The sequence below is a fragment of the Cibotium barometz genome, chromosome 18, assembly GCF_041138505.1.
Source record: "Cibotium barometz isolate CiBa-2024 chromosome 18, ASM4113850v1, whole genome shotgun sequence".
Taxonomy (NCBI): Eukaryota; Viridiplantae; Streptophyta; class Polypodiopsida; order Cyatheales; family Cibotiaceae; genus Cibotium; species Cibotium barometz.
The window spans coordinates 43,469,291-43,489,886 of record NC_141063.1 but is presented as its reverse complement, the minus strand read 5'-3'; positions in this window follow the sequence as shown (position 1 = coordinate 43,489,886).

Sequence of the window (20,596 nt, the reverse complement as noted above, 5' to 3'; positions counted from 1 at the left end):
TATCCTCCAATATCTGCAAGCACTTTGGGTTGCAGTACTAGAGCATAATCTTTCTGTGAGCTGTTTGTATGTCCTTTGCTTATCACGAATCCCTAGAACTTCTGTGCATATGGCCCTAGATAGCTAAGCTTGGTGCATATGGCCCTAGATAGCTAAGCTTGGTGCCGCGTGGTGCTCTCTTCTTTCTTTCCACTAGTGACCCTGTGGTACTGGCCTGAGTTATGGCCAGATTCCCTTCTACTTCTGGGTCTGACGTAGAGGAGGAGGCCATCTGTAACATTGAAAAGAGCATCAGTCATAATGACTATTAGGAGCTTGTGGCCCTCCTTTTTTCTTCCACCCTTTTTTTTAATGTGTGTGTGTGTGTGTGTGTGTGTGTGTGTGTGTGTGTGTGTGTGTGTTGTTCTAATGTGAAGAGTGTTACTGGGATGAGCAATAAAGTGTGTGTGGGGGAATGAGTTCTAATTAGTGAAGGTGAAGGCCATGAAATAGTAGTGCATGAGAGGTTAATCCGTGAAATGTTAGTACGTGAAGTGTTAAGTTGTGAGAGGCTTAAGCCATGAAAGGCTTAGCCCATGAAGTGTTAATAAGTGGTGAGAGGCTTAACGCATGACAGGCTTAAGCCGTGAGAGGCTTAGTTTGTGAAGTGTTAAGCCATGAGAGGCTTAACGTGTGAGAGGCTTAGCCCATGTGAAGTGTTAAGCCATGAGAGGATTAACGTGTGAGAGGCTTAACGCTTGAGAGGCTTAGCCCGTGAAGTGTTAAGCCATGACAGGATTAATGCGCGAGAGGCTTAGCCCGTGAAGTGTTAAGCCGTGAGAGGCTTAGCCTGTGAAATAGTAGTTTCTTATTTCGTGAGACAACAGAGTTGGGTGTGACGTATTTTAGTTTTAATGAGTGTTAGTGGTTAGATATGGTATGAATCAAGGATTTTTAAGCGATTAGGGCAGTGTTAGGCCAACTTAGAGGTTGGTGTGGACTCCGTGAAATAGCATAGACAGCTATTTCATGGGTTAATAGCTTTTGCCCATGTGAGGCGATTTGGGGAAAGAGGTCACTCCTCTCATACATGTTTAGTGATGACAAGAGGAAATCAATAAAGTGAAGGAAAAAGACATAGCTGACTATGATATGCAAAATGTGTGCAATGTATCTTTAAAGAGTTCTACAATATGATATGCAAACGGATGAAACACTCGAAGGTTTAGGTGGAGCTCCTACATGTGAATCGATGGTCGCAAGCAATGAGAAGAAGATGAACATCGATGCAAACGCAACCCAACATGAGATGAAGATGATGAATGCACAAGCTCTGGAAACACGTTGAGAAAAAATGCACAAAAAAGGAAAAGAATGAGTAATTATGATTTAGCCGCGTCGTCTCGGTCCCGACAGCCAGCTTAAATGGGCATGCCAGGTGTTTGCTTGCGATTGGTGGAGGGCTTGTGTGACTGTTTCATGATGTGAACTGCTAGAGTCATTTCACGACATAAACCATTTTGAAGTGTTTCACGGCATGAGATAGTTCTGAGTGTTTCACGGGGTGTGAAGTAGCACAGACTAGTTTATGGCATGAAATTGTTTAATCCCTTATGCATGTAAATTTTAATACCCTATGGCTTCCTATATGCTCAAGCACTCAAGGCCACACATTCAGTTGAGGAGTGCATCCACCGAATCTTGGCGAACCTATTCTGTTTCTTGTGCATGTGAGTGTACGTCTTTTTTACCCTAGTCCATAATTTGGTTCAGCTCTTTCTCCTTGGTGGATGACATTGGCGGTGTCGCACTCCCCTGTTTACTTGTTTGAACAACTTCCTTTTGCTAGACCAATGTTGGTTCTTCTTTATAACTTGATTTAGTTGGGGCTTGGTTTTGTTTGTGCTTATGGGCCTCTTCTATTGTCCTGAAGGTGCACGCAGCATTGGGTCTTGGATTGGTCTTTGGTACCCATACCGTTGCATTCCCTTGATAGTAGCATTGTGTGGCTAGTAACTCCTTTTGGACCCACCGCTTTTAAATGTTGAGTTGAGTGCGAGCTTGCTTGGAATACTGCTTCCTGTCCCTGGGGTGCTTTCCTAGTCCCTTGCCTCTATAGCATGGATTTTTTGGTTGGATCTGCATGAGGTCTTGTCTACATTATAGTACCCTTGGGCTTGAAGCTAGGCTTTGGGAATCCACTGTTGATGTACTGGATACTTTTGCAGCTTTGCTTGCGGTTTTCTTGTATGGAGATGAGGTTGTGACGTGGACGCTTTCTTTGTTATGGCCTCTGCTTTCTTTGGTATTGGTAGTTCCATGTTACATGTCATTGCCTATTTTCCTTTATTTAATAGACTCCATATGGCACGGTGATGGCATCCTTGCCATCATTGAGTTACGCTGTCCATTCTTTCCATTGGATGTGACAATTACTATAGCAAAAATCTAGGATCGTCTAAGAATCATCTCTTTTTCCATGGATCCTGTAGGCATGATAAACACCCTTCCAACCAAGGGATTATTTTTGATAGAAATATTAACATTCAAAAATCCCATGGTTTTTGTAGTTGACAAATACACATTGCGAACTTGTGTATTAGAGGCCTGGAGGTGAGGTTTATCTAGAGCTACCCATGTTTCATAGGAGATCAAGATATGACTTGATCCCATATCAAATAATGCATGCTCTTAGTGTGACTCTCTTCTCTAGAGACTTTTACACTGAGACGTGCAAACTCAATGTCCAAGTCATCCTTGTCAAGCAAGGTGAGTGAAGCCATGTTCACATGTAGAATTTTTCCCTGGAGTCTCTGATTTGCCTTGGCTTCGTCTTGAGCTTGTTTGATTTTTTCTTTGTCTAGCTCCTTCTTTTATTTCAGAATATGCTCTTGTGCGAGCATTTCTTGGGTCCGAGGTCCATAATACTTTTTCAGTTTTCTCCCATTGATGTATCCTTCCATTTCTACTCCCTCGATGGTTTCAATTCAGACTGACCCTTTAGTTTGATGATTTTGGACACTCTGAAAGGTCCTAACCCTCTGTATTTGAGTTTCTTTTTCTTGGTGCTTCCAACACCATACATGAGGATGAGATCCCCCATTTCCAGTTCCTTGATCGCGATTTCTCCTAATTTCTTTGGCGGTTTGCTGCGCCGTTTCGATGGGCTGGTAGCCAAGAGTGTTGGCTAGCTTAAGCTAAGAGGGCATAGCCTAATATTAAGTGTGCATGGAGAATAGAGTCCTCCACTGGCTGGGGGTGAAGGGGAAGAGTGAAAGCTTACTAAAAAATTAATTTTTTGCTAATTATTTTACTAATCCTAATCAATTCACTAATGGGCTCATAAATCTAGTTGATTCTAGGCATGGCTCTGATACCATGTTGAAATTTGAGCAAAATGATGAGCTATGGTGGATCATACACTAGAATCAACATGATTAACAAAGTGATTAAGAAATGATTAAGACGTAATTAGTAAATAATTAGCACATAAATTAATGTAGGCATGGATACTCAAAAACCAGCAAATTCTCATTAGGGCTATGCCTCAATTTATAGTGTTTACATCAAGCATCAAATCCCCTTGATTTCTCCATGATTCATTCCCTGAATATCTCCACCTCTTGCCTGATTCTCTCCACCTCTTCTCTTTTCCCTGAATATCTCCCAGAATATCTCCACACTCCTAAATTCCCTCATGCTACCCATTATTCTCTCCCAGTAGATTCTCCTAACCTTTTCACAGGTTCTTTCACAATTACATCTCCTCTTTTACAGCCTCTATCCAAGAGCTTGTTCCCACACACACCCTTTTCACTTGTATATTTCAACATATGCAAGAATAAGAAGTAAAGATGGCAAGAAAGCTGTTTAGTTCTTGACAGTTTGTATTAACCATGAAAGGAATCGTGAGTCTCTTCGAGCACAGTCACTCCCAAAGATAAATAGAGAATTCATGAACTACAGGGAGATGAGGGATTTTGGCCAGGTGCCATTGTAAAGCGGGATTCCAATGGTACAAGGGAAAATGAGTTCTCGCAGGACTCAATCAATGTAAATAACTTTTCAGCAAATTTTCAGGGATTCTCTAGCTATGGGTCACTGGTCTTTGTAAAAAGTAAGGATTTGAAGCGTGGCATGCGTAGACATGTACAAAATGAACAAAAAAGTCTTGAGCAGTGTGGTCTTTTGGAGAAGAATGAGTTTATTTCAGGGGTGCTTGATGAGGTGTCATTTGTAGATACTATGGATGTGCTTTTTGATATGGGAAGAGCATGTTTACAGGGTGGAAATGAGATGATAGAGGTGTCATCTGTGGAGATGTATGATATAATCCGGGAATTTGAGGGGGTGGAATGTAAAAACATGAATTGCGAGATGGATGCTCATGTTAATACAAAGTACAAAACAGTTGCAAAGAAGGTGAAACCAGTTGCCTTGCCTTTACCACCAGGAAGCAAGGAGAAGATAGATGAAGCTTCTATGCAACCAAATCTCAAAGATCCGAAGAAAATTGGGCATAAGTTTACACAGGAAACTTTAAAAGAGCTGAAGATTGGTGAAAGGGATTTTCTGTTGCCAGTTGAAAGGGAATGCTTTGAGGAGATGCTTGTAAAACATGGGAAAGCCTTTGCTTTTCAGCCGCATGAGATAGGCTGTGTTGATCCAAGTGTAACAGCGCCAATGGTGATCTTCACTGTACCACATGTGCCCTGGAACCTGCGGCGGCCGATTCCAGTACCAAAGGCTCTCTTGCCAAAGCTGATGGAATTACTAAAAGAAAAGATCAGGATGGGAATTTTGGAGCCATCATGTGCTCCATATTCCAACAGATGGTTTACTGTACCAAAGAAAAATGGAACATTGCGCTTCATTCAAGACATGCAACCTGTAAACAAAGTCACAATCAGGAATGTGGGAGCAGGTCCGATTGTGGATGAGTTTGCAGAAGCATTTGCAGGGAAAGCTATATACTCTATGGGTGATCTGTATTCGGGATATGATCAGTTCTAGCTGGATATACAAAGCAGGGACTTGACCACAATGAGAACTCCTTTGGGATTAGTAAGGATGTGTACCTTACCACAGGGAGCCACCAACTCAGTGGCACATATGATGAATGGAATGAATAAAGTCTTACGAGACTTCATACCACAATAACTATGCCATTTCTGGATGATGTGCCAATAAAAGGCTGTGATGAGAAAGACAAAGATGGGGATTTGGATTTAAAGGGGTGCCGCAAGTTTGTGGCAAATCATATAAAAGATTGTGATATGATTCTATCCAGGCTTGAAGAAGTGAATCTTACTTTGTCTGGACTGAAATCAGTGTTTGTTGGGGTTGGTGAAGTGCTAATAGTGGGACATCTTTGTAGTACTAGTGGACGCCGACCTTGTCCAGCCAAGATAGATGCAATACAAAGAATGAAAGCGATATGCATTAATGTTACAGAGCTGAGGAGATTTCTTGGTGCATGTGTCTTTTATGTTATTTGGATCCCACATTATGCGCATGTAGCAGATCCTCTTTATCAACTCTTGAGGAAAAATCAAAAATTTTTGTGGAATGCAGCATATACTAAAGCTATGCGGAAGCTAAAATATCTGCTTCAATCATCACCTACTCTAAGGAAGGCAGATTATGAGTGTGGCAGGCCTGTGATTGTTACAGTTGATACTAGTCCTACTGGGATAGGATGGGCAGTAGGGCAAGATGATGAGGATGATCACAGGTATGTAATCAGATTTGGAGCAAAGGTATTAAGCATTCGACAACGAAAATATCCACAGATCAAGAGAGAATTATGGGGAATAGTCATTGCTCTAAAATGTGAAAAAGAATATCTTATTGGGGCATCTGTACTTGTGGAAACTGATTGCTTGCCACTTCTTGGGATGATAGCAAGCTGTACCACTCCAGATATTGCTATGCTTAGGTGGATTGCCTATATCAAGTCACTAAATCCTGAGTTTGAGCATATTGCAGGAAAAGATAATCCAGTTGCAGATATGCTATCAAGAGCCAGGTATGAAGATGAAAAAGAGATGATTAGTGACATTGATGATGTGGGTACAAAGTTCTACACTGCTGCAGATATGCAAAGGGGGACCATATTTGCCTATCAAATATGGTATCAAGAGCCAGGTATGAAGATGAAAAAGAGATGATTAGTGACATTGATGATGTGGGTACAAAGTTCTACACTGCTGCATATGCAAAGGGGGACCATATTTGCCTATCAAATGCACTTGAGTCTTTTACTGAGGAAATGTATGAAGGAGATTGGTTGCTTATTGGTCAATACTTGAGTACTCTGACAAGACAGAAAAATTGGTCTGACTCAGAATTTAAGAGGATCCGCAGAAAAGCATATGGTTATTTCCTAAAGGATGGGTACCTCTGGAAGCATCCTAAGCAGAGGAATGCTATGCCACAGAGAGTTATATGTGATAAAGAGACTCAAGGGAAGCTTGTGAAAGAATTCCATGAGAGTCTCTGGGCTGGACATCGAAGTGTGTGGGCCACCTTTACCAAAATAAAGGAAAAATATTGGTGGAAAGGAATGTACAAGGATATTTCCCAATATGTGGAAACATGCATGGAATGTCAAATGTACTCAAATGTACGACATCGTGATGGCCTGCAACCAACCTACCCGCCTGCCATGCACTACAAATGGGTAGTGGATCTAGTTACAATGCCTTTGGGAATTTGGCAGATGCGGTACATAGCACTTGGTTGCAAGAGAAGATTTGACAAATCAGGTAGAGGGGCGTGCTCTTAGAACAAAGAGTACAGAAACAGTATGCAAATTTCTCTTGGAAGATGTGATTTGTCGGTATGGTTGTGTTGGAAAAATAACAGCTGATAGGGGTGAGCTAGATGTTGAAGAAGCAAGGGAATTCTTCTCTAGAATTGGCATTAAACTGTCCCTAACATGTGCTTACAATCCTGAGGGCAATGGTAAAAGTGAGCGAGGACATCCTCCAATCATTAAAGCTTTGGCTAAGGCATGCAGAGAAAGAATGCGGGAGTGGCCAAGGCTACTACCATATGCTTTGTGGGCTGACCGTACAACTCATAGCTCAGTGACAGGATACATGCCTGCAGAATTAATGTATGGTCAGAAGCCAATAATGCCAGTTGAAGAAGTGATTCCAACTTGGAATGTATTACCCTGGATGGAAGGATTGAACAGGGAAGACCTTCTTGCATTGCGAATAAGGCAACTGGAGAGAAGGCCAGAAGATGTAGAGCTTGCTAAAGCTCGCTTGAAAGATGCAAGGTTGAAAAATAAAGAAAGATTTGATAGAAGACACAGACTCCGGCCAAAACCTATTGAAGAAGGTGATTGGGTTCTAATGTATGATAGTAGTCTTGACAACCAGTTCACTGTTCAAAGGAAGTTTGCAAAAAGATGGTTTGGCCCTTACATTGTCAAGCATGTGCATGGAAATGCCACGTATACTCTGTGTGAGCTTGATGGAACAGAGATAAAGAATCTTGTAGCAGGCAAAAGGATCAAGATGTTTAAAAGAAGGCTTGACAGTGATCCTTCTGATTCACAAGGAACTCAGGATGAGAGGCTTGATAATGATAACATGGATATGGCTGAAGAGGAAGAGGATGATTTTCCTAATAATGTTGAAGATGAGGATGACATCCAGATATATGTGGATCTTGATGACGAATTTGGCACATACCAAAGGATGTGCAGGTTTAGAGGGGGTGGATGTCGTGCCATGGCACGTCTATGGTGTGAAACCATGCATATGAGACTATCAAATGCAAATCTAGATGCATGGGATTAAGTGCTATGACGAGTCATTATATGATGCCGTGTACATATGTTCATATTGTAAATGAGGTTCAATAAGACGAGCTGAGGCTGAGTCAGGTCTCGAAGCTTTTGTATATGAGTGTGGTGTGAAATATGGAGCCTTATGCTTATGGTAAGCCTTGCAGTAGGGAACACCCTTCTCAACATGTATGGAAATGTGAGTGCATGTATGATATGAGGATTGGTTTTGAAGAATACTCTTTGGAGATATCATGGAATGAGCAAAATAAGAGGAACTTTAATAAGATACTGCACACATTCAAAGTTTTTGTGTATCCTCATAGGCAGATTGATCCCTTCAATAATATCTTCATGCCCATGGATGGTGAACTTAGTGGTAACTATGTTAGTGAGAGCTATTTCAAAATGACTCTTGTGAGTATGGTGGTGGTGGTTCTGTTCACACTCAGATCTCATGGGTAAGTTGGAAACACTCAGTTATATATATGGTCTGCGTGGCTATGTAAATGATGGTATGAGTGGCTCGTCAAAGGGATATGATAATGATGTGAATGGCTACCCATGTGCATGATGTGTAGTAGCTTCTCAATGGTATCGATGAGCCGAGTCAATGATTACCTCTTATGGGAGTGCAAGCATGACGTGTGCTTTAGTAGGCTCATGATATGAATATGATATTTGATGCTGCTTTGGTCCAAGCATATACATATGAGTAGATATATCATGTGTATAGAATGTAGTAAAGACGGCAGCATGCGTGGCCATGACAAAAATAGAAGAGTAGCATGGGCGGGTTGTAAAGAATCAAGTTGGAAACAAGAGCTTGGTTATAGGCAAATGCAATGCATGGCAATTAGTTTACATATTTGGATGCAAGGACTTTGTGATCCAAGAAACGTCATAGTGGATAAATGCCGCAAAATTGGAGTTGATTTTTTTAAGAAATACGAGAAGGGGAGCTTGCGTGGCAGCAACGAAAAAAGAGATATCCAAAAATAATGAAAAAAAAAGAGGGCGCAAGTGTTTTTCGAACGGGGAAATAATGAAAACATTGCTGCAAAAGGTGGTGGGCGCCCGATTTCCTTGCGGGAAAAAGAGGAAAAAACCAGAGAAAACGAGTAGGGGGGGATATCAGAGTTCGGTGTGTGCAGAAAGAGGGAACCAGTGCGCCAACTAACCTGAGAGAAAAAAATCAAGGAGGCGGCTACTGTTCATGGCTTGTAGGAGTTAGAATTGAAGAGAAAAATGAGTATTATCTAGTGATATGCTTTTCATTATATACATGTATTCTGCCTTTCGTGGTCTGCAGCGAAGCGATCATATGGGAAATAGCAAAAATCAAGAAAAACTCGCGTTTTTTTCTCACTCTCAGATAAGCGATGTTTTTTTAATTATTATTTTGGTTCACTAAAATCCACGATTCAGAAAATCGTGTTGTTTATAAACCTTTAAAGGTTTAGAGAATGAGAATATTTTGGGACTTGTGGAATTGTGGAATAAAAGTATCAAAAACACAATAAGGCTCCTGAAAGTTGGTTTTACTTTCTACTCGATCGGATTTTGGAATTCAAGTCATGGAGTTTTCTAAATCTCATGAGCATGTTATAGTTATGCCGTATGCCATCTTTTGTTTGTGAGATGTTAGAATTTAAAAGCAGGATTTCAGGTGATAAAGAACATCTTGAAATGATGGAATTGATGACACTTGATGTATGGAATGTAAATGGTCACATGTATGTGGGAAATATTTGAAGATTATGTTATGCCTACATGTGATTGGTTTGAGGGATTTGGAAAAAGAAGCCAGTAAATCTATGATTGGAAAGGGATAGTCACTTGATACACAATTTATGTGCAATCATCAGGCTGAATTCATGGATGTATTGAGGTGAATTTGTACATGTTTATGATATCAAAAATGGAGATGCCTTGTGATCCTTGAAGAGTTATGTGCTTGAGTTTCCTTGTGGAAATCAGAAGCAACTCTCACAGCTAGAAGTCTCGTACTTTCCCAGCGATACCATCCACGTCACGACAGTGTGAACCATTTTCTGCAACTTCATGGCATGAGACCTTTCATTTAGGTGAACAAAATAAAAATAAAAATCCGTGAAGTCCGCTTCGTGGCGTGAAAAGGGGTCCGTCGGCCAAAAAAAAGAGGAATCTAGAAAACACCCTTGTTTGGAGGCCCGTATCTCCTAAACCGTATATCCAATTAAGGTGCTCTAGGGCTCATCAAAAAGCTGACATCAAGCTCTTCAACTTTGGACACCGTCCAAAGTCCAAATCCATCATTTTGGCCTCTGACCAGTAGCCTCAAAATTCGACTTGAAAATTGAGGTAAAAAAACTAAAAAAAACACAAAAAATCATAAAAAAAAATAGCGCGAAAACGACGACGAGCCATTTCGGGCTACTTTTTAAGGGTCTAAATGACAAAATCACGGACGACTCAGGGAAACAAAGTTGTAGTACTCCAAAAATATTATAACTCTCTCATACAGAGTTTTTAAAATTTCTTTTGGAACACCCTAAAAAACGTGTTGCGAAACAGGGAAAAAATTCTCAAATTTTTTTCCCGTCTTGAGACAGTGATGGAAAATAGGTTTTAGGACCTCCTCTTCCATCTAGGAAATTACTAGCATACACGTTTTTTGAAAAATTATCTCTGAGGTTGACATGCGTATAGCGCCTAAGCTATTTAGGGTGAACGGACACCCGTTTGACCCAACAAAGAGAATGCCAAGCCTCTTGAGGCTGTAAACGGGCTGTGAGAGAATATAAAAAACAAAAAAAAAACGCTCATTAAGGAGCATTTAGGCACTCCAACATGGCCACGATAGAGGGATTGCTAGGGATCACACAAGGACTGAACCCAATGGTGGCTGACATCTTCGAGCCATTGAGATCTATGTTGCAAATGCACCTCCCAATACCATTGACTATGCCTATAATAAGCGAGTTATCGGGTTTTACACCCCCTATCACTTCAAACCCACCGGGCTTTGGTCCCTTACTTAACATTCCCACAAATCTTATAAGTCCCAACCCTTTCCTAGATGCCCACACCCTGGACATATTGACTAGTCTAGGAAGGCAGGTAGCCCAAGGACTTAGTGAGTCTCTCCTAACAAGAGCACTCACATACGGCCTTAGTGACTCATACAGAAATACGGCGGCCGTACAAATTTCCAAAATTGTGGGCAAATACAACGGAACAACAGACCCTGTTTAATTCATTCACAAATGTTTAAACAAAGATGTGAAGCCGTTGGAAATCCCAACTGCCCCACTAAGGTACATGCGTTGAACCTATGCTTAGAGGGAAAAGCTAGTCGATGGTTCATCACATTGATGCCGGTGATCAAGACCAACTTCAAAACCTTGAAATCAGCCTTTATACATTGCTTTTCTAGACAAGGTGATCGGTGGAGTGCAGTAACAGATTTCTATTCAATTGAGCGTCAACCAAATGAATCCATCAGAGACTTTATCCTTCAGATAAAACTCTTGGACTCATGATGTGAGTCATGGGAAAAATTAAACGATATTCAATTAAAAAGATGTTTCATGTTGGGCTTGAAGAATAATAGCTTATATAACTTGGTCATTGTATCCAATCCAGAAACATTCAATCAATATTGTATTGAAGCAATACGTTTAGATGACAACATGCTGGAAGATGATCATGCTATGAGCTGTTCCTCATCTAAACCAAGTGAAGCAATGGCAAAAGAAAGATCGATCTCAAAATTGACATTCCTCGAATTCTATGCAGCCTTGTTTAACACCTTCCAATGGACATCTCTAAGAGAGGATGAACTCCTTCAAAACCAGACATCCTTAATGCCTCTACAAGTGAGGAACGAAATGCCTTATGTTGAGTGCAATCACTATTATGACCACCCCAATCCTCATTGTGCATACAAGGCACATGTTCTTCTATACTGCATATATTATAAAACCTTTGACCATGATACTAAAAAGTGTCCCACTTAATCCACAATTGACTCAAAACCTCCATCTCGCGTGCACTAAACAGAAACAGTCCAAAGGGTAGAAACTGCTTAGGAAGCAGTTAGTTGAACACTTTAGTGTTTCTATTGTTGTGGACCTCACAAGGTGGCAGACTGTATAGTTTGGAATACTTTCATGCTCATAGCCATTAACACTTTGCGACCCATGTGTGAACGATGTGGCATTGATCACATGTTCTAAGATTACCCAAGACGAGTCGCTTCAATGCAACTTGTCTTACAAAATACAACTCTTAACATCTTAAGTGTATAACACAGGAAATTATCCACGGTACCCTTGAATGTGCTTACATGCTTACATGCTTACAAACCAAGGCACGAGAAACAGTAAAAAAGAACGAAAAAGGAAATACCTCAACATGGGTAGAAGAACATGCTTTAAAGCTAAACCTAAAAGAAAAAACAAAACCTTCTAAAGACAAGGGACTACAAACTATTGAAACCAAGGTTGAATTAAAAGATAGGGAAAGGGAGTCTGTACAGGAGGACATAAACCCAAAAGGGGACATAAACCCAAAAGAGCTAAAAGCTATACATGATGATGCATAAGCATCCACCTCAAAGACAACCACACAAACCTCAAAACCCATATGTGCAACACAAGGTACAAAAGCCCAACAAAAAATTCAATCTCGTCACATGAGAAAACATAATGAAAAACTGACAATCCAAAGAAAGTCAAAAAATGAACCAAGTTCTAGTATGTCACTAAGTGAGGATGAAATAAGTTCTGACTCTTCGCTCAGTGCACCACATAGACCAATCAAGAAAATAGAACCCACCCAACCACCCCAAATGGATAATAATGATCACATGACATATGCAGAATGCAAAAAGTAAGCTCAAGAGAGCATGCTTAGCTTGGTTGAATGTCTTACAGGGTCACTGGTTGTGATTGAGCCTCATAATGCCAATCTTAAAAAAGCAACCAAAATACAAAGCCCAGAGGAGTATCGCTTCCCCTTTCAAGAGGAAGACACACTCTCTACAGAGAAGAGTCATTTGAGACACATTGCACAAACTATACGCTTCAGAAAGCAGGTGACGAATTTGATAATTCCCTTACAAGATTAAAATAGTCTCTCAAAACCCCATTTGGAGGAATGCTCTTCTCTCATGGTGAAGCCAACATAACATCCGCACTTGCACCTTTAAGGGCTTAACTTGAGTTATACCAAGACATAAAGAACTCCATAAAACAGGACTATGAGGATTCACAACTTTCCAAACAGACCTCATTAAGAATTGTCAGAGGGCCAAGTGGGCCAGTGTACGCATTGGGTACTCTTGAAAAAGCTGAGAGCCAAACAGAGGATGAAAGTGAATGGGAATATGAAACAGAAATGGGATCTGAAGTTGAAACAGAAACTGAAACATCCATGGTTCCTTTGGAAGATTCTATCATGGTATGGTTGGATTTCCCTACAGGCAATGATGTTAAGCACAAACGCACATTGATTAGCCCTCGCATTAGTCTCAACCCTATAGACAATAGTGTTGCAAGAGGAGCCAATGGACAAAACATTGTTGAAGTTCCAGGTTACTTTAACTACACTACTCAAACAATCGATGGTGATATAGAAGTTACATTCCATGTTGTCCTAGATTTCCCTGACTATGATGCCATCCTTGGTGGAACTTGGCTATATAGGTGAATCATTGTATTTAATAGATGAATCCATGTAAACAGTCACCTTGCACACTCCTGCAAGCAATGTACAATTGCTATTCGAGAGGAAGAGACCTTGGACGAGTTGGAACTTCCAACATATCTTACTGAAAAGATTCCTTGGATTCTGGTTGGATTGGAAATTTCAAATAAAATCACCACAGCTCAAGCACAGCTTTATCCAACATGAGAACACAATCTCGTGATCCTAGAGTTATGGGATTTGTTAGGTCATCCAACACTTACGGCACATCCTGAAAGAATTCCCTTTATACAAGACTTGAACATGCCATGTTTGGGGTACTTTGAACATACAAATTGAAACTAACCCCCTTACTTGCAAGTTTTTTGTGGTTGAGTATGTGTTGGAAGTAGATTTGATTTTGGGGCATAAATGGACTATTGCTACCCAAGAACCACTGTACTTTGCTAGCGACAGAGTCATCATGGTGGTCAACAACAAAAAGTTGACAATGCCATACTACAAGGAAGAGGATCCAACTTTAATGGATTTCTATAATGCTAAACGCAAAAGGTTACAAGCCTCTTCCATAGAGGTCCCTCTACACAATGACCTACCATCGGCGTCAACACAACTAACTCCGTTAGAGCATCTACTCCTTCAACCCCATCCTCACATACAAAGTTTGATGCCAAAACCTTGCAATCAATAGCTATTCTTGAAGAAGTTCTCACAGCCCAACCATCTATCTCTAACAAGGAACTCAAAGGAAAGGCCCCGGAGCCTATGCATCTTCATCGACAAACCTCACCAAAGGAGACAACCACATGCTCAAAGGCCTCATCATTGATAGCCACTCCACAAGAGACTCTAGCCTCATCATCGTCAACAATGTCCATGAGTCTCAAACCTGCAGAGCCTCAGTGCCAACCAAAGTCAAGGAGGGCCCCAAACCTTCCACATCAACCTAAAAGAAACCTCCACCAAGACAACCACAATTAAGGTATCTTCATAGTATCAAGGTGTGGGTGGCAAAGCAGCTACTTGTACCTCAAGGCTACTATGAAGGTGCCAGTCAAATTTGGGTGCCTCGACAATCAAAACCTCTTCCTCAATGTAGCACTCAAAGGCCAAGGAAAAAGAATAGTACTCCACAACACCGTCCACAAAAGCCCATGCGAGTTCCTCAAGGAACTCCACCAAGTCAACAAGTGTGGGTACCAAAAGATTACTGCAAGCACAAGGGTACTACCAAAATACCAAATCTTGTATTCCCAAGTGCATCACAAAGTTCCCTAAGCTTGCACAAAGAAGGAAGCCTCAGCAACACCAAGCACATCAGCCCACCAATTTATAATGTTCATCAAAGATGGGTGCCTGTGCATGTGCTTCAACAACAAGGATACTATGATGACACGTTTTACTCCCTGAAAAATTTTAGTTCCATATCAAGAGGGAGCCTATTGTAAAAAGCTACCCCATGATAATATAGCTTGCACCAGCATGTACATCAATATAGCACCTATATACATACTAAAAATCGGACTAACCATAAAATTTTTAAAAAGATGATAAGAAACAGCTCATGTCAAAATAAGAGAATGAGGACTCTGTTGTGACTACAGGTCATGAGCATGGACTTTTCGTGGACTTGGATTACTTGGAATGGTACTATCAAGGGCAGCTTAGTATTCCTTCTTTCCAAACTCACTCACACTATTTATATGCACCACTAGGGGAGCGATATTGTGGAGCCACCTTTGTGGACCTGTTCTATTTATAGTTTCATCCCCTTGCACCATGTTTTTATATGTGAGCATTACATGTTGTACATAGTGTCCTAGCAGTGCATAACTTATTTTAGGTGCTATGGGATAAGACTCTTGTAGTCCATGGTAGGAGAGATACCACAATGTCATGATGATGTGAGTGTACTTTACCCAAAGGGAGGACCCTATCAAGTAAGAAATGTACATGAAGAGCTTGTAGAGTAGGGGAGAAGGGTAAGAGCTTATGCACTTACACCATCATTCTATGAAATAATGTTACCGACTCCTTGTCCCTTTTGGAGCGTGGTGGGTCATTTCCTATAGACAGTTTAGCTAGTGGTACTTAGCTCACTTACCTACACCTATGCCATATCACAGTGAGGATACACTCAGACCGTTGCTAAAAGACCCCTTCCCCTACTCGAATTCGGGGGTGCTTGCAATGGAAGTAGCACTTCTTGCACAGGGCAGAGTCTCCCACTCGGGGCCTCACCTACGAATATCTAGACAAGAGACGAGTCCCTCGATTCTTCCAATACTGAACCCAGAAAAACTTCCGTCGCCCGAAAGACACGGGCGATTCCACTAGGAAAATCATCTAACACGAGAATTAATCTAACGAGTCAAGGTCTTAAATAACCAAACTGATCTGACCGAACCCGTAAGTCACATGGTCAAATGAAGGAAGAGACTTGCACCTGGATCATAAAGACCAACGCTTTTTTCCTCATCAAGAGGCACAACCGTTGATTCTTTTCCATAGAATAAGGATTATCCATGATTTACTTCAGCTATCGTAACTTAATAGAATTGAGTCTTATTTTAGGGATCCATCAGTCCAGCCTAACCCCATCCCATGAATTAGCCAACCGCCCAACCACTATATTGATAGGATCCATTTAGAAATTTGGTTATATTTTGCCCTAGGTACCAGGGAAAAGAGTTCCCAGGCCCCCTGCTGGCGCTTCAAGCAAAATTCAAGATAGTCACACCACTTACACACCCAATATGAAATTGCCTTTTTCACAGTTTCAGCTGTCTTTAAAGCAATCTTTTAATAATGAAACCATAGTATCGTTGATCATAATCCTCTAAAAAATATCTAGCTTGAATTTCAATTTCCAATCATTCCTTCATCAGTGTACCTATGGCATCATTGGCGCGACCAGAACGCTCACAACTTGCTCACTCAAGGGCCTTTTCGATAGTTCCTAGCTCATAGTACCGCGGAAATATATTCACATAAGAAAAATCTAGATGGACTCTCTGTTTGAAGATCAGCAAGATCAACCAACAGATCCATATAAAAGAGCCATGGACCAGCAAGGCCAATCAACCAGATCCATGCATGTGTTCAGAAAATAACTCCAACTCATTGTTCCATTTTCTTCCTCGACGCACGCGTGGGTATCTTTGGCAACCCAGAGCCCGAGCACCGTATGGTCAACACCCTCTAGGCTCCTTTCGCAAGTCACCTAGCGCTTCACTCATAGGCCACTTCCTTGGTCCCTCATCCACTGTACCGGAAGCTCACCATTTTAATTAAACCGAGGCTGGTCAAAGACCTCGACCGACCTTGCCACCACGCGAGACGTCCTCCATTGACTCTCCGTCCAGCTGCTGCAACTTTCACTTAGGTCTTCATCATGACCATAATCGACAAGATCGTCAAAATGCTTCCCAGCATTCTTGACATAAAACAGTCTTTTAAAAACAGGTTTCATAAATACAGTTTCTAACGAACTCTCATCTTTCCACATTGTTCCACATCATTTCTCGTTGTTCGACATTCTTCTACATCAATTCACATTGCTTAATCCACACCCATTCATATCTATTCCCATCGTCCTTCATCCATTCTCATACATTCACATCATATTACATCTCATCATATCTATCCACATCACATCAGATTCATACACATCCGTCTACATCCATTCAAATCCACATCACATCTTATCACATCTATCCACATTACATCTCATCCGTTCACATCTATCCAGGTCCACATCACATCACATCACATCAATCCACATCACATCTCATCCATTTACATCTACGTGGATCCACATCACATCACATCACATCTCATCACATCTATTCACATTTCTTCACATCACATTCACATCAATTTCATCTATCCACATCTCATCACATCCATTCACATCTCATTACATCACATTCACATCTATTTACATCCATCCACATTCACATCTATTCACATCTATTTACATCCATCCACATCTCATCACATCCATTCACATCTCATCACACCACATTCGCATCTATTTACATCCATCCACATCTCATCACATCCATTCACATCTCATCACACCACATTCGCATCTATTTACATCCAACCACATCTCATCACATCCATTCACATCTCATCACACCACATTCGCATCTCATCACACCACATTCGCATCTATTTACATCCATCCACATCTCATCACATCCATTCACATCTTATCACATCCATCACATCCATTCACATCTCATCACATCCATTCACATCTTATCACATCACATTCACATCTATTTACATCCATTCACATCTTATCACATCACATTCACATCTATTTACATCCATCCACATCTTATCACATCTATTTACATCCATCTCATCACATTCACATCTATTTACATCCATCCACATCTTATCACATCCATTCACATCACATCTCATCCATTCATATCTCGTCACATCCATTCACATCTATTCACATCCATTCACATCTCATCACATCCATTCACATCTTATCACATCACATTCACATCTATTTACATCCATCCACATCTTATCACATCACATTCATATCTAGTCACATCCATTCACATCTCATCACATCCATTCATATATCATCACATCACATTCACATCTCGTCGTATCCATTCATATCTCATCACATAACATTCACATCCATCCATCACATCACATCATATCCATCCACATCACATTCAAATCCACATCACATCCATCCACATCACATTTAGTATGGTTTTTCTACTTTCGATACTGATAGAACTTTTCTAAGTTTCTACCAATTGCTTGGCTTAGTTAAAAGCAACTTTTTCTCGATCCCATTAAATCGAAGTATCAGAGTGTTGTTGAAGGTTTAAAAAGGAGAAATGAACCTTATCAGAATTTTATAGTAAAAACTCAGAAAGAGCATTTACGTATTGTTTTTTCATTTCTTAAGCTTCATTAATGATGAGGACTAATTCTAAACTTCCGTCTACTCATTGGATCCTTGATCCTCCCAGGGATTCCAGATTCCCTTTTCTGATTAAGAATTATCCAAGTTTTCTCGATGGATATTTTCACATTCTTTCTCAAATTTCTCAAAATAAGGTATATTCAATATTCTTCTTTTGAATAAAAGATTCATGGGATTTACAAAAATCAAATCTACCCATATTTCTTAATAAAAATGATAATACTCAGAATTCCACTTTTGATAAATACTCATTTTTTTGAATGATGCCAAAAATTCTCTTTTAACATTTAATTATTTGGATCTCGAAATCATGGGAATTCCTCTTTTTACATCAAAATTCTTATGCATAACAATAGCTTTATCAAAAATTCCTCTTATCTCTTAATTAAAGAATTATGTATACATACTAAAAAGTATTCGTTCATGAATATGATAAAAATCATTCTTTTTGCTTACAATTTGTAAACCTAGAATATGGTAGAAAGTCTTCTTTTAGCATTATGCATAAAAAGAAGATATGTATTTTTTTTCTAAAACATTTGCCATAGCTTCGCTGCTATAACTGATAATTCTCAAATTTTCTAAAAGAATAAAGCTTGTAATGAAAATATGATAGAAGCTCTTCATTTAAGCTTTAAATTAAACTATGTATACATATCATAATTTTAACCATAATTGTAAGCATAATTATGATTATTCTCCTTGATTAAGCTAAATTAAACCTTCCTCCTTTCCAAAATTGCTAGTGTAATCCACTTCCTTTTTAGAATGAGTTAAAGTAATTCTTTTCTACTCTTCATTTAAGCTTTAAATTAAACTATGTATACATATCATAATTTTAACCATAATTGTAAGCATAATTATGATTATTCTCCTTGATTAAGCTAAATTAAACCTTCCTCCTTTCCAAAATTGCTAGTGTAATCCACTTCCTTTTTAGAATGAGTTAAAGTAATTCTTTTCTACTCATAAACAATCTAAAAAGGATTAACCATATTTTTACTAACTCAAAATCATGAAAATATCAATTCTTATTCTCTAGCTCATCAAGCCTAGAGTTTAGATTTGAAATAAGAGACTATCATTGAGAAGCATCCTTTTTCTAAAGATTTTGCCATAAAGATAACTAAGAGATATTTACTTAAGAAAAGCATTATAATTAAGCATAAAGATTAACTTAATTCTAATTAGACATTAAGAATCTTTGGGAAAGCTTGATTTGAATAAAAACCATCATTTTGAAAGCTTCTCAAGCTTGAGAGGGGTTGAGAAGAAGAAAGTCATTGAGATAATTGAAAAAACCATAAAATTAATCTTATCACTAAGTTTGGCTTGATTGTTTAATTAGTAGTGAATCCCCCAACCAATCAATTGGCCACCAAGAGGAGAAGAGCAAACACCAAGAGTTGTTGGAGAGAGAGAGGCTCCAAGTTCCCGAGAAGAGGAGAATTAAGGGATAATAGAAAATATGCTTATTTTAAGATAATACTGGCACGGTATAGCTCAAGGATGAGAATACAAAGGTATGAGGGTCTATTTATAGGTAAGGGAGGCCAATAACCAAGTCCAACTGGGTTCTAGAATTTTCCAGCTTCAGTTTGACTCAATTTGGATAAGATTTGGATTAGTTTGGCTCCCTTTTTGATCTAGTTTGCTCTAGGAGAGAGGAGAGATAAAAATATCACATTTTGCTGGGAGGACAGAATATCTTCCTTAGCTGAATCTTGAGATCATTCCATGTCTGGGTGTTCCGATCCAGACAGTTTGTCTCACAGTGGTTTCTCCATGCCAGTCTCGCCATTTCTACAATCTTCAGCCTTGTAAGAGCCATTTTACTCTTCTCGTTGTACCCGGTGACATCGAAGTATTCTTCCATTGCTTCGATCCACTTATCCACAGCCTCACCCAAGTTTTTCCCTTCACCCTTGAAAGGTCTCCCTGCCCCCTCGGGGGTAATAGCAGTGGAAGTAGCACTTCTTGCATAGGGCAGAGTCTCCCCCTCGGGGCCTCACCCATGAATATCTGGACAAGAGACTAGTCCCTTGGTTCTTCCAAAACCGAACCTGGAAAAACTTCCCTCGCCCGGAAGACATGGGTGATTCCACCACGAAAATCATCTAACGCGAGAATGAATCTAACGAGTCAAGGTCTCAACT